The 10,097-nt window shown below is 39.7% G+C and overlaps 2 pseudogenes; both read left to right on the plus strand.

Moving 5' to 3' along the window:
- Positions 1-1,825: 1,825 nt before the first annotated feature.
- LOC129410583 (protocadherin gamma-A11-like) lies at positions 1,826-4,258 on the plus strand (annotated as a pseudogene).
- Positions 4,259-7,321: 3,063 nt separating this feature from the next.
- LOC129410585 (protocadherin gamma-A11-like) overlaps positions 7,322-10,097 on the plus strand; it is a 3,549-nt pseudogene continuing 773 nt past the window's right edge.

Below are 10,097 nucleotides of genomic sequence, written 5' to 3' on the forward strand. Positions count from 1 at the left end.
ACAGTGAAATTATGACAATACTTTAATGAACTATTTGGATATATTTTGATAATTATAATATTTTGTTTTTTGTGTAGTACTTTTTGAGTTTCAAATAATTTTGAAAGAACAAGGTTACATGTCAGTAAAGCAGCATATGTGCTCGAATCTTGAGCGTGATTTCTTTTTCACGTCTTGTATGAATTAGAGTCCATGTTGTCTTTAGTGACCCATCACTCACTTATTTATTTATTTTTTTCTATTCTTGTTGCACTTCATAATATGTGAATCATTTCAGCCTTTAATCTTCTTTTTTAATGAGAAGAGTAGGTGACAAAGACTAAACTCTTGGGTGTCAAGTTAAGACAATCAGCTCTCATAGACTTATCAGATCAATCATACTGTGTCCAGGATGGGCCGAGACATCACTTTGTCATGGAAGTGTCACTGAATTGTCCACCTTTGGTCATGAGGACAGTTGTCCAGTCTCTGCTCGTGTCACACTTGTACTGCTCAGTCATTTGGTCCAGGGCCACACAGGGGCACTTGGAAAAACTGCAGCTTGGCCAGAATAGAGCTGTCAGAGTATCTCTTGTTTGTTCATTTCAGATGAATGTGAATGAGATGCACACCAACCTTATGTTGGTTAAAAGTACAGGATAAACTCAACATAAGTCTTCTGTGTTACATGCATGCTGCCATATTCAGAAAGAACCCAAAATGTTTTGTAGATAAACTGATGTGCAGTGGGTATTGTCACAGACATGTCACTCAGATCAGCTCTGGAGATTTAATCGTTCCTTTATCAAAGTCTAGCTAGATTTTGAGAGGAACAATATGAGAAGAACAATGTTATTTAGATCCTCAGCAGTGTGGAATTGGCTGTCTGGGAGTACATGGTCAATAAGCTTGTAGATGTTCTATAAAAAATACTTTTTTTTTTTTTATAAAATCTCTGAATGAATTGTATGGAGTGTGATTTGAATGATTTGAATGTGGTTATGAATATGCATGAATTGTATTTGTTATTTAAGTCATAGGTGTTATCAAAATGTATGTTAAAGCATAATTTTATACTTTTATTGGACCCTGGGAAGACTTTAGACAACTTTGTCTGAGCTAATGAGACTCCAAATAAATAAATAAATAAATAAAAAAGACATGTCTCACAAAATGAGCAACAACCAACTGAAAATGTCCTTGTCAATGATCAGGTATTTAACTAATGCTTATTTTAACTAAAATATAATTCAGTTGACTCATACTGATCAAACTTGCAGTGGTAAATATGTTATAAACGTGTATCCAAGTAGTGTGTAGTAAATTAATGTTCATGTTTGATTGTTGAGATTTCATGCAAAACTTGCTGACTTCACCCAAAAATAAATTAATCTACTTTTCCCTTTTTAGATCCATAATTACAATAGTTAACAGCAGACATAATTCAGACATTCTGCCCTCACTCCACTTTAGAATAAAAACTCAAATAATGACATTGTATAAAACAACACATTTGTCATTTTCTTGCATAGTTTAGTCAAAGGCTTCATAAAACACACAACATATTCCACTATTATACTTTTTATGTCAAACAATAAAAATGTATCGCTCACAAATAATAATCTTATGGCAAGTAGGATAAAAGAAGTTGTAAAAGAAGACTGTAAACTTTAAATCATTTACTCGAAAACAAGATTTGTCATGACTCAGTTTGTCTCACGGTGGCGCTGTATGCCAGTATATGAGCCAGGCCTGCGCCGTAGCCACCCATTTTCCAATTCTAATTTTGAATGAGGAAACCTACGACACAAGTATTGCTCTTTACAGTTTCTGTCTACTTGTTTTACGCGTCTGTTCGTTGTTGGCGGGACCATGGTATTTCTGAAGAAAGCCTGTGCATTTTTATTCATCTTCACGTGGATTGGAGCAGCGTGGGGAGATGTGAGCTACACCATACCAGAGGAAACCAAACAAGGATGGGTCATTGGAAATATAGCAAAAGACCTGGGGCTGAAGAGCGGCGTGTTAAGCCTCAGAAAAGCCCGCATTGACACCGACGGGACGGAGAAACGTTACTTTGACGTAAACGTGGGCAGCGGAAATCTGATTGTTGCAGACAGAATTGACCGAGAGGAGCTTTGTGGTGAAAGGGCGTCGTGTGTCGTTAAACGGGAGCTTGTTCTGGAGAGTCCTCTGGAGCTGCACCGAATTAGTGTTCACGTCCAAGATATAAATGACAACGCACCCAAATTTAACGAAGAGCTTATTAATCTAGAAATAAGTGAATCTGCAGACAGGGGGGCTCGTTTTCTGATAGAGGAGGCGCACGATGAGGATGTGGGGCAAAATTCTATTCAACAATACAGCGTCAACAAAAACGATAACTTTGTGTTAATAACTACAGGAAATACAATAGAGCTGGTTCTTGATAAAGAATTAGATCGTGAAAGACAACAGGAAATTGATTTGATTTTGACAGCTTTTGATGGCGGGTCTCCACAGAGATCAGGGACCGTAGCCATACACGTCACTGTACTGGACGCTAATGATAACGCGCCTGTGTTCAGCCAGGCCGTGTATAAAGCCAGTCTGCCTGAAAACTCCCCTCTAGATACTGTAGTGCTTACTGTTAGTGCGACTGATGCAGATGAAGGCGTCAACGGTGATGTGAGTTATGATTTTGGACGTGTTACTGAAGATGTGAAAAAGGTTTTTAGTTTAAATTCAAAAACTGGAGAAATAAGAGTTATTGGCAACATTGACTTTGAAGCCACAACTTCATTTGAAATACGTGTTAAAGCAAAAGATGGATTAGGATTGTCATCTCATGGAAAAGTTGTCATTTCTGTCACTGATGTCAATGACAATGCTCCTGTTGTGAGTTTAAAATCCCTGTCAGATACAATAGCAGAAAATACCCCTCCTGGTACAGAGGTGGGCATCATTAATGTACAGGACAGAGACTCAGAGAACAACAGACAGGTCCACTGCTCCCTTCAGACTGGGGTCCCTTTCAAGTTAGTACCTTCCATTAAAAACTATTATTCTCTAGTGACCACAGAACAGCTGGACCGTGAGCTAGTGTCTGATTACAACATTACAATCAGTGCCACTGACGAGGGCTCTCCCCCTCTGTCCTCCTCTAAAACTGTCCACTTAACTGTAGCTGACATCAATGACAACCCTCCTGTGTTTGAGGAGCAGTCCTACAGCGCACATGTGACTGAAAACAACAAACCTGGCTCCACTTTATGTTCTGTTGCCGCTCGAGACCCAGACTGGAGACAAAACGGGACAGTGGTTTATTCTCTGTTACCTGGTGAGGTGAATGGGGCCCCAGTGTCCTCCTATGTCTCTGTTAATGGAGACACAGGGGTGATCCATGCTGTGAGGGCTTTTGATTATGAACACTTCAGGAGTTTTAAAGTCCATGTGATGGCCAGAGACAATGGCTCTCCTCCACTCAGCAGCAACGTGACAGTCACTGTGTTTATATCTGATGTGAACGACAACTCTCCTCAAATACTGTACCCCACCCCGGAGGGGAACTCCTTCATGACTGAACTGGTCCCTAAAGCTGCACATGCAGGCTCTCTGGTGTCCAAAGTGATAGCAGTGGACGCAGACTCTGGACAGAACGCCTGGCTGTCCTATCACATCGTCAAATCCACTGATCCTGGACTTTTTACTATTGGTCTCCACAGTGGAGAGATCAGGAGCCAGCGGGACATCTCTGAGTCTGACAGCATGAAACAGAACCTTATTGTGGCAGTGAAGGATAACGGACAGCCTCCTCTCTCTGCCACCTGCTCCATGTATTTACTGATCTCTGATAACTTGGCTGAAGTGCCTGAACTCAAGGACATTTCTTATGATGAGAGGGACTCCAAAGCTGACATCCTATCTGATCATTGCACTGGTGTCAGTGTCCACATTTTTCCTCACCTTCATTATTATTGTCCTGGGTGTGAGGTTCTGTCGCAGGAGGAAGCCCAGACTGTTGTTTGATGGAGCAGTTGCAATCCCCAGTGGTTATCTGCCTCCTAATTATGCAGATGTTGACGGCACAGGAACTTTACGCAGCACTTACAACTATGATGGATACATGACAACTGGATCCAGGACAAGTGACTTTAAGTTTGTCTCGTCCTACAATGACAACACACTGCCTGCAGATCAGACACTGAGGAAAAGCCCCACTGACTTCTCTGATGTTTTTGGAGATTTGGAAGAGTGCTCAGAGGTAGGGAAAATATCATTGTATCAGGATTATAGCTAAAGCTGGACATGAATTTACTGAATTCATAATAATAATTGTTAACATAAAAACTTGTTTGTTAGCTACCATGGTTAACAGATTTTCTAATTTGCACTCTCAATCAAATAATATATTTACATTTGCTTACCTCATGTTATTTTCAAGTTTAAGTTTACTTATAGTGTCTGTGTTGTAATTAATCTTTGATTAAAATTAGGACAAATTGATAATTAAACTTACATTTCACATTCAAATCACTAAAAACAGCACTGGTAAACTGCCCAGATTCCCTTCATGGAAACTGGAATTACCTTTCTTGCATTGTCTGTTTGTGCAAAAGATGGGCTTTTTAGTGGTCCTGAGGCAAGTGTGTGCCGGAGAGGCCGTTCCCAGAGTGCGTCAGGTCTTGCAGGATGTTGGAGCTGCATATGGGGAGATGTGTGGAGAAGATGTTGTCTTGGTCTGATAAAGAGTAGCTCACCACTGTTGTAGAAAAATGTTGTATAACGGTTGAATGATACTGAAATGGAAGTCTGAGTTCAAGAGTTGTGTTTGTGGTGGATTTTAATGCTTTACAAAATGGGGACAACAAAGAATGGTACAGAGATTTTTCAGCACTGTTCCTGAATTGAGCGTTTTCACACAAGCATTTTATACTGAGAAATGAGAAGTAAAAGATACACATGAGTACAGTAGGAGTACTGTGACAACTGAAGTTACTGTCAGCACTGGGAACAGCACAGAATCTGGTATATCTAAACAATTACACCACCTACTCAGATTTTTTTACTCGCCGCTCATGCCGAGTATCATGGTGATTAGCAATATGTGTTAAGCTGATAGTAACTTCTGGGATAACATATTGCAGAGCAGGCTCCTCATAAAAAAACAAAAAAAACGGTGCCTTTTTTACATGCTTTATGATGAATTCAGTACAATCCTATTAAATTATCTTTAAGCACACAGCAGCAGACATTCATGTACATAAAACACACAAACACTGACAGAAATGCAAAGCAAAGTACTGTCCATAGGTGCATGATAATCACTAGGGAACACATTACTGCAAGTACTTGTTAAACAGTCTGTTCATCACACAGAGAGTTCCAACTGGGCCACCAATTAAACTGACAATTTGAAGAAAGCATCGTTATTTTTTTGTTATGAGTGATATGTAACACAGACTTATGTGAAGCGAGAGCAAAGAGCTTTATTAGGACTAAGCTCAGCTCTCTACTCCCTCTCCACATATTCATTGCCTCAATAATATGATGTCATACTACACACGTTTGTCATGTCACATTTCAGCTGTGAAAAGTAATTACATCGATCACTAATTTTGGAATTTTCTATTTAATGGGATGCAGTTTGACATAGATGATTTGGTGTTGTCATGAACTGTCTCAAAATCCTTTTCTACACAGGTATCTGCATAAAATTAATATGATGTTTATAGGCTGCATTTGTTTGTGTGCAGTTAAAATAGTGGATTAGTGTCCATACTTTTGCCATTTTTGGTCAAAGTGAGATGGTACAAATTGAAACCTAATATGAGCTAAACAAATCTGTTGTCATTTTGTTCCTTTAATAAATAATTTGAAATAAACAATATCTGTCTAGGGCCATGCAGTAAAGAAAGTTGAATCCATTGTGTGAAACATGTTAATAACAGTACATTTTATTGGCATTGCAAAGGTTAGGGTTAATATTATAACAGTGCAAGCTTTAAGAATAGGGTGGAACATCCAAGTAAAGGGAACACTGGGATTATTCTTCATGTGCAGGTGCCTATGTTTCACAGTAATTTCACATTTTTTACATTTCTGGAGCAGCAGAATCTGAGAACATATTTAGGCACCTGCTTCCTATAGTGGGGACTGACCCCAGACTGACCTCTTGACACACATTATACACCAAACTTTTTATTAGAGAAAAGACACTCCTCTCAGTTACACAATCTTTTAGTCATTATGAAAAAAGTGCCTTCACTAATTTCATAAATGTCTCATTGGTTGTTTAAAACATACAGATATCCAACATGTGCTTTACTGATAATTGTAAGATATGAGCTAATGGTGCATGAATTGTGATTGTTTTGACGTCAGTTATATTGTCTTTCTTGTATGACCTTCTGTTCCGTGGATTTAACTTTTTAGAATTTGAGGATTTGGTTTCATGGCTTTGTGTTTGAATTCTGTCATGTTGATTTTCCGTTAGCGCAAAATGTATTTGGATTATTTTTCATTGTCATTTACAAATGTGAAAATTGTTTTAAAAAAGTCAGTTTTAGTTTATAAGAATATACATGAGAGTGATGTTTGCTCCAGTCTTTGGATAGGTTTTGTTTACACTTGGCATTTCTCATTTTGCTTGCAACTGAGTAGATTAAAATACTTTGTTTTGTTTTTGTTTTTGTTTTTTTGGTTAATGAAACCCCCCTATCCTTACGACATCTCCACCCACCTCCCTCTTTTAATGAGCAACTACTGTGTGAAATACTTCTGTAATTCAGACAAATATCCACAATTCATTTTGCAGCTAAATGCGTGTTGTGAATTGCAATAAATGTGAGTGTGCAGTAAATGAATTCTCAGTACAAGCCACTTGTGCAAAGTGCTGTTGAATAGTTGTAAAATTAAAGGCTACCACACTTTTCTTTCTAATTTCATTAAATTGAATTTTTTCACTTTTAAGATATTAGATAGATGCCATATTCCAATGTTATGCACACATTATAGGCTATGTTACACATCTTCAATTGAAAATATAAGGCCTATTGTTTTAAAGTAATTTAAAATTCTGAATTATTATAATAAACTTAAGCATAACCCAAATTAATCATGTGTTGCACTTGGATAAGATAAAACTTTTTCCTGAGTTAAACACTTAAAATTCTTAATCGAAATGTGGCAAAAAGAACAATTCTGTTTACTTTGTTTGTCTCACGGTGGCGCTATATGCCAGTATATGACACATTGCAACCACCCATTATCCAGCTCCCGTTCATTTGACAAGAAAACTTAAAACGGATTGCTGGTCACAATTGGTGCTTGTTTTACGCGTCTGTTCGTTGTTGGCGGGACCATGGTATTTCTGAAGAAAGCCTGTGCATTTTTATTCATCTTCACGTGGATTGGAGCAGCGTGGGGAGATGTGAGCTACACCATACCAGAGGAAACCAAACAAGGATGGGTTATTGGAAATATAGCAAAAGACCTGGGGCTGAAGAGCGGCGTGTTAAGCCTCAGAAAAGCCCGCATTGACACCGACGGGACGGAGAAACGTTACTTTGACGTAAACGTGGACAGCGGAAACCTGATTGTTGCAGACAGAATTGACCGAGAGGAGCTTTGTGGTGAAAGGGCGTCGTGTGTCGTTAAACGGGAGCTTGTTCTGGAGAGTCCTCTGGAGCTGCACCGAATTAGTGTTCACGTCCAAGATATAAATGACAACGCACCCAAATTCAACGAAGAGCTTATTAATCTAGAAATAAGAGAATCTGCAGACAGGGGGGCTCGTTTTCTGATAGAGGAGGCGCAAGATGCCGATGTGGGGCAAAATTCAGTTCAACAATACAGTCTTAACAAGAATGATAATTTTGTTCAGTAATTACAGGAAATACAATAGAGCTGGTTCTTGATAAAGAATTAGATCGTGAAAGACAACAGGAAATTGATTTGATTTTGACAGCTTTTGATGGCGGGTCTCCACAGAGATCAGGGACCGTAGCCATACACGTCACTGTACTGGACGCTAATGATAACGCGCCTGTGTTCAGCCAGGCCGTGTATAAAGCCAGTCTGCCTGAAAACTCCCCTCTAGATACTGTAGTGCTTACTGTTAGTGCGACTGATGCAGATGAAGGCGTCAACGGTGATGTGAGTTATGATTTCGTGCATGTTACTGAAGATGTTAAAAAAATACCTTTAGTATAAATTCAAAAACAGGAGAAATAAGAGTTATTGGCAACATTGACTTTGAAGCCACAACTTCATTTGAAATACGTGTTAAAGCAAAAGATGGATTAGGATTGTCATCTCATGGAAAAGTTGTCAATTTCGGTGACTGATGTCAATGACAATGCTCCTGTTGTGAGTTTAAAATCCCTGTCAGATACAATAGCAGAAAATACCCCTCCTGGTACAGAGGTGGGCATCATTAATGTACAGGACAGAGACTCAGAGAACAACAGACAGGTCCACTGCTCCCTTCAGACTGGGGTCCCTTTCAAGTTAGTACCTTCCATTAAAAACTATTATTCTCTAGTGACCACAGAACAGCTGGACCGTGAGCTAGTGTCTGATTACAACATTACAATCAGTGCCACTGACGAGGGCTCTCCCCCTCTGTCCTCCTCTAAAACTGTCCACTTAACTGTAGCTGACATCAATGACAACCCTCCTGTGTTTGAGGAGCAGTCCTACAGCGCACATGTGACTGAAAACAACAAACCTGGCTCCACTTTATGTTCTGTTGCCGCTCGAGACCCAGACTGGAGACAAAACGGGACAGTGGTTTATTCTCTGTTACCTGGTGAGGTGAATGGGGCCCCAGTGTCCTCCTATGTCTCTGTTAATGGAGACACAGGGGTGATCCATGCTGTGAGGGCTTTTGATTATGAACACTTCAGGAGTTTTAAAGTCCATGTGATGGCCAGAGACAATGGCTCTCCTCCACTCAGCAGCAACGTGACAGTCACTGTGTTTATATCTGATGTGAACGACAACTCTCCTCAAATACTGTACCCCACCCCGGAGGGGAACTCCTTCATGACTGAACTGGTCCCTAAAGCTGCACATGCAGGCTCTCTGGTGTCCAAAGTGATAGCAGTGGACGCAGACTCTGGACAGAACGCCTGGCTGTCCTATCACATCGTCAAATCCACTGATCCTGGACTTTTTACTATTGGTCTCCACAGTGGAGAGATCAGGAGCCAGCGGGACATCTCTGAGTCTGACAGCATGAAACAGAACCTTATTGTGGCAGTGAAGGATAACGGACAGCCTCCTCTCTCTGCCACCTGCTCCATGTATTTACTGATCTCTGATAACTTGGCTGAAGTGCCTGAACTCAAGGACATTTCTTATGATGAGAGGGACTCCAAGCTGACATCCTATCTGATCATTGCACTGGTGTCAGTGTCCACATTTTTCCTCACCTTCATTATTATTGTCCTGGGTGTGAGGTTCTGTCGCAGGAGGAAGCCCAGACTGTTGTTTGATGGAGCAGTTGCAATCCCCAGTGGTTATCTGCCTCCTAATTATGCAGATGTTGACGGCACAGGAACTTTACGCAGCACTTACAACTATGATGGATACATGACAACTGGATCCAGGACAAGTGACTTTAAGTTTGTCTCGTCCTACAATGACAACACACTGCCTGCAGATCAGACACTGAGGAAAAGCCCCACTGACTTCTCAGATGTTTTTGGAGATTTAGAAGAGTGCTCAGAGGTAGGAAAAAAAAAAAGGATATATATTTAACTATATATATATATATAATATATATATATATATTATATATATATATATATATATATATATATATATATATATATTGTAGTAGTTTTGTGTTGTTATTCGTGAGTATATTTCTCCTTCAACATTGCATTTCAGGCCATGTTTCAGCTAATATGTATATGTATACATTTTCTTTTTACTGTGCCTTTTTGTATAATATCAGAGATGCTTTAAATTGTAGTACTCTTTCACTCCGCACCTGATGAGGGTAGACTGACTCCAGACTGTTCTTTTCCCTGTAAGACATACAATCTCCACTGACTTGTTTATGTTAGTGGCAAGTGACTTCTCCGGCTACACAATATTTTAGTCATGATTAAAACACGCCTGCACTGATA

The sequence above is a fragment of the Boleophthalmus pectinirostris genome, unplaced genomic scaffold, assembly GCF_026225935.1.
Source record: "Boleophthalmus pectinirostris isolate CB_2022bp ecotype Guang Dong unplaced genomic scaffold, ASM2622593v1 HiC_scaffold_23, whole genome shotgun sequence".
In the NCBI taxonomy this organism is placed as follows: Eukaryota; Metazoa; Chordata; class Actinopteri; order Gobiiformes; family Gobiidae; genus Boleophthalmus; species Boleophthalmus pectinirostris.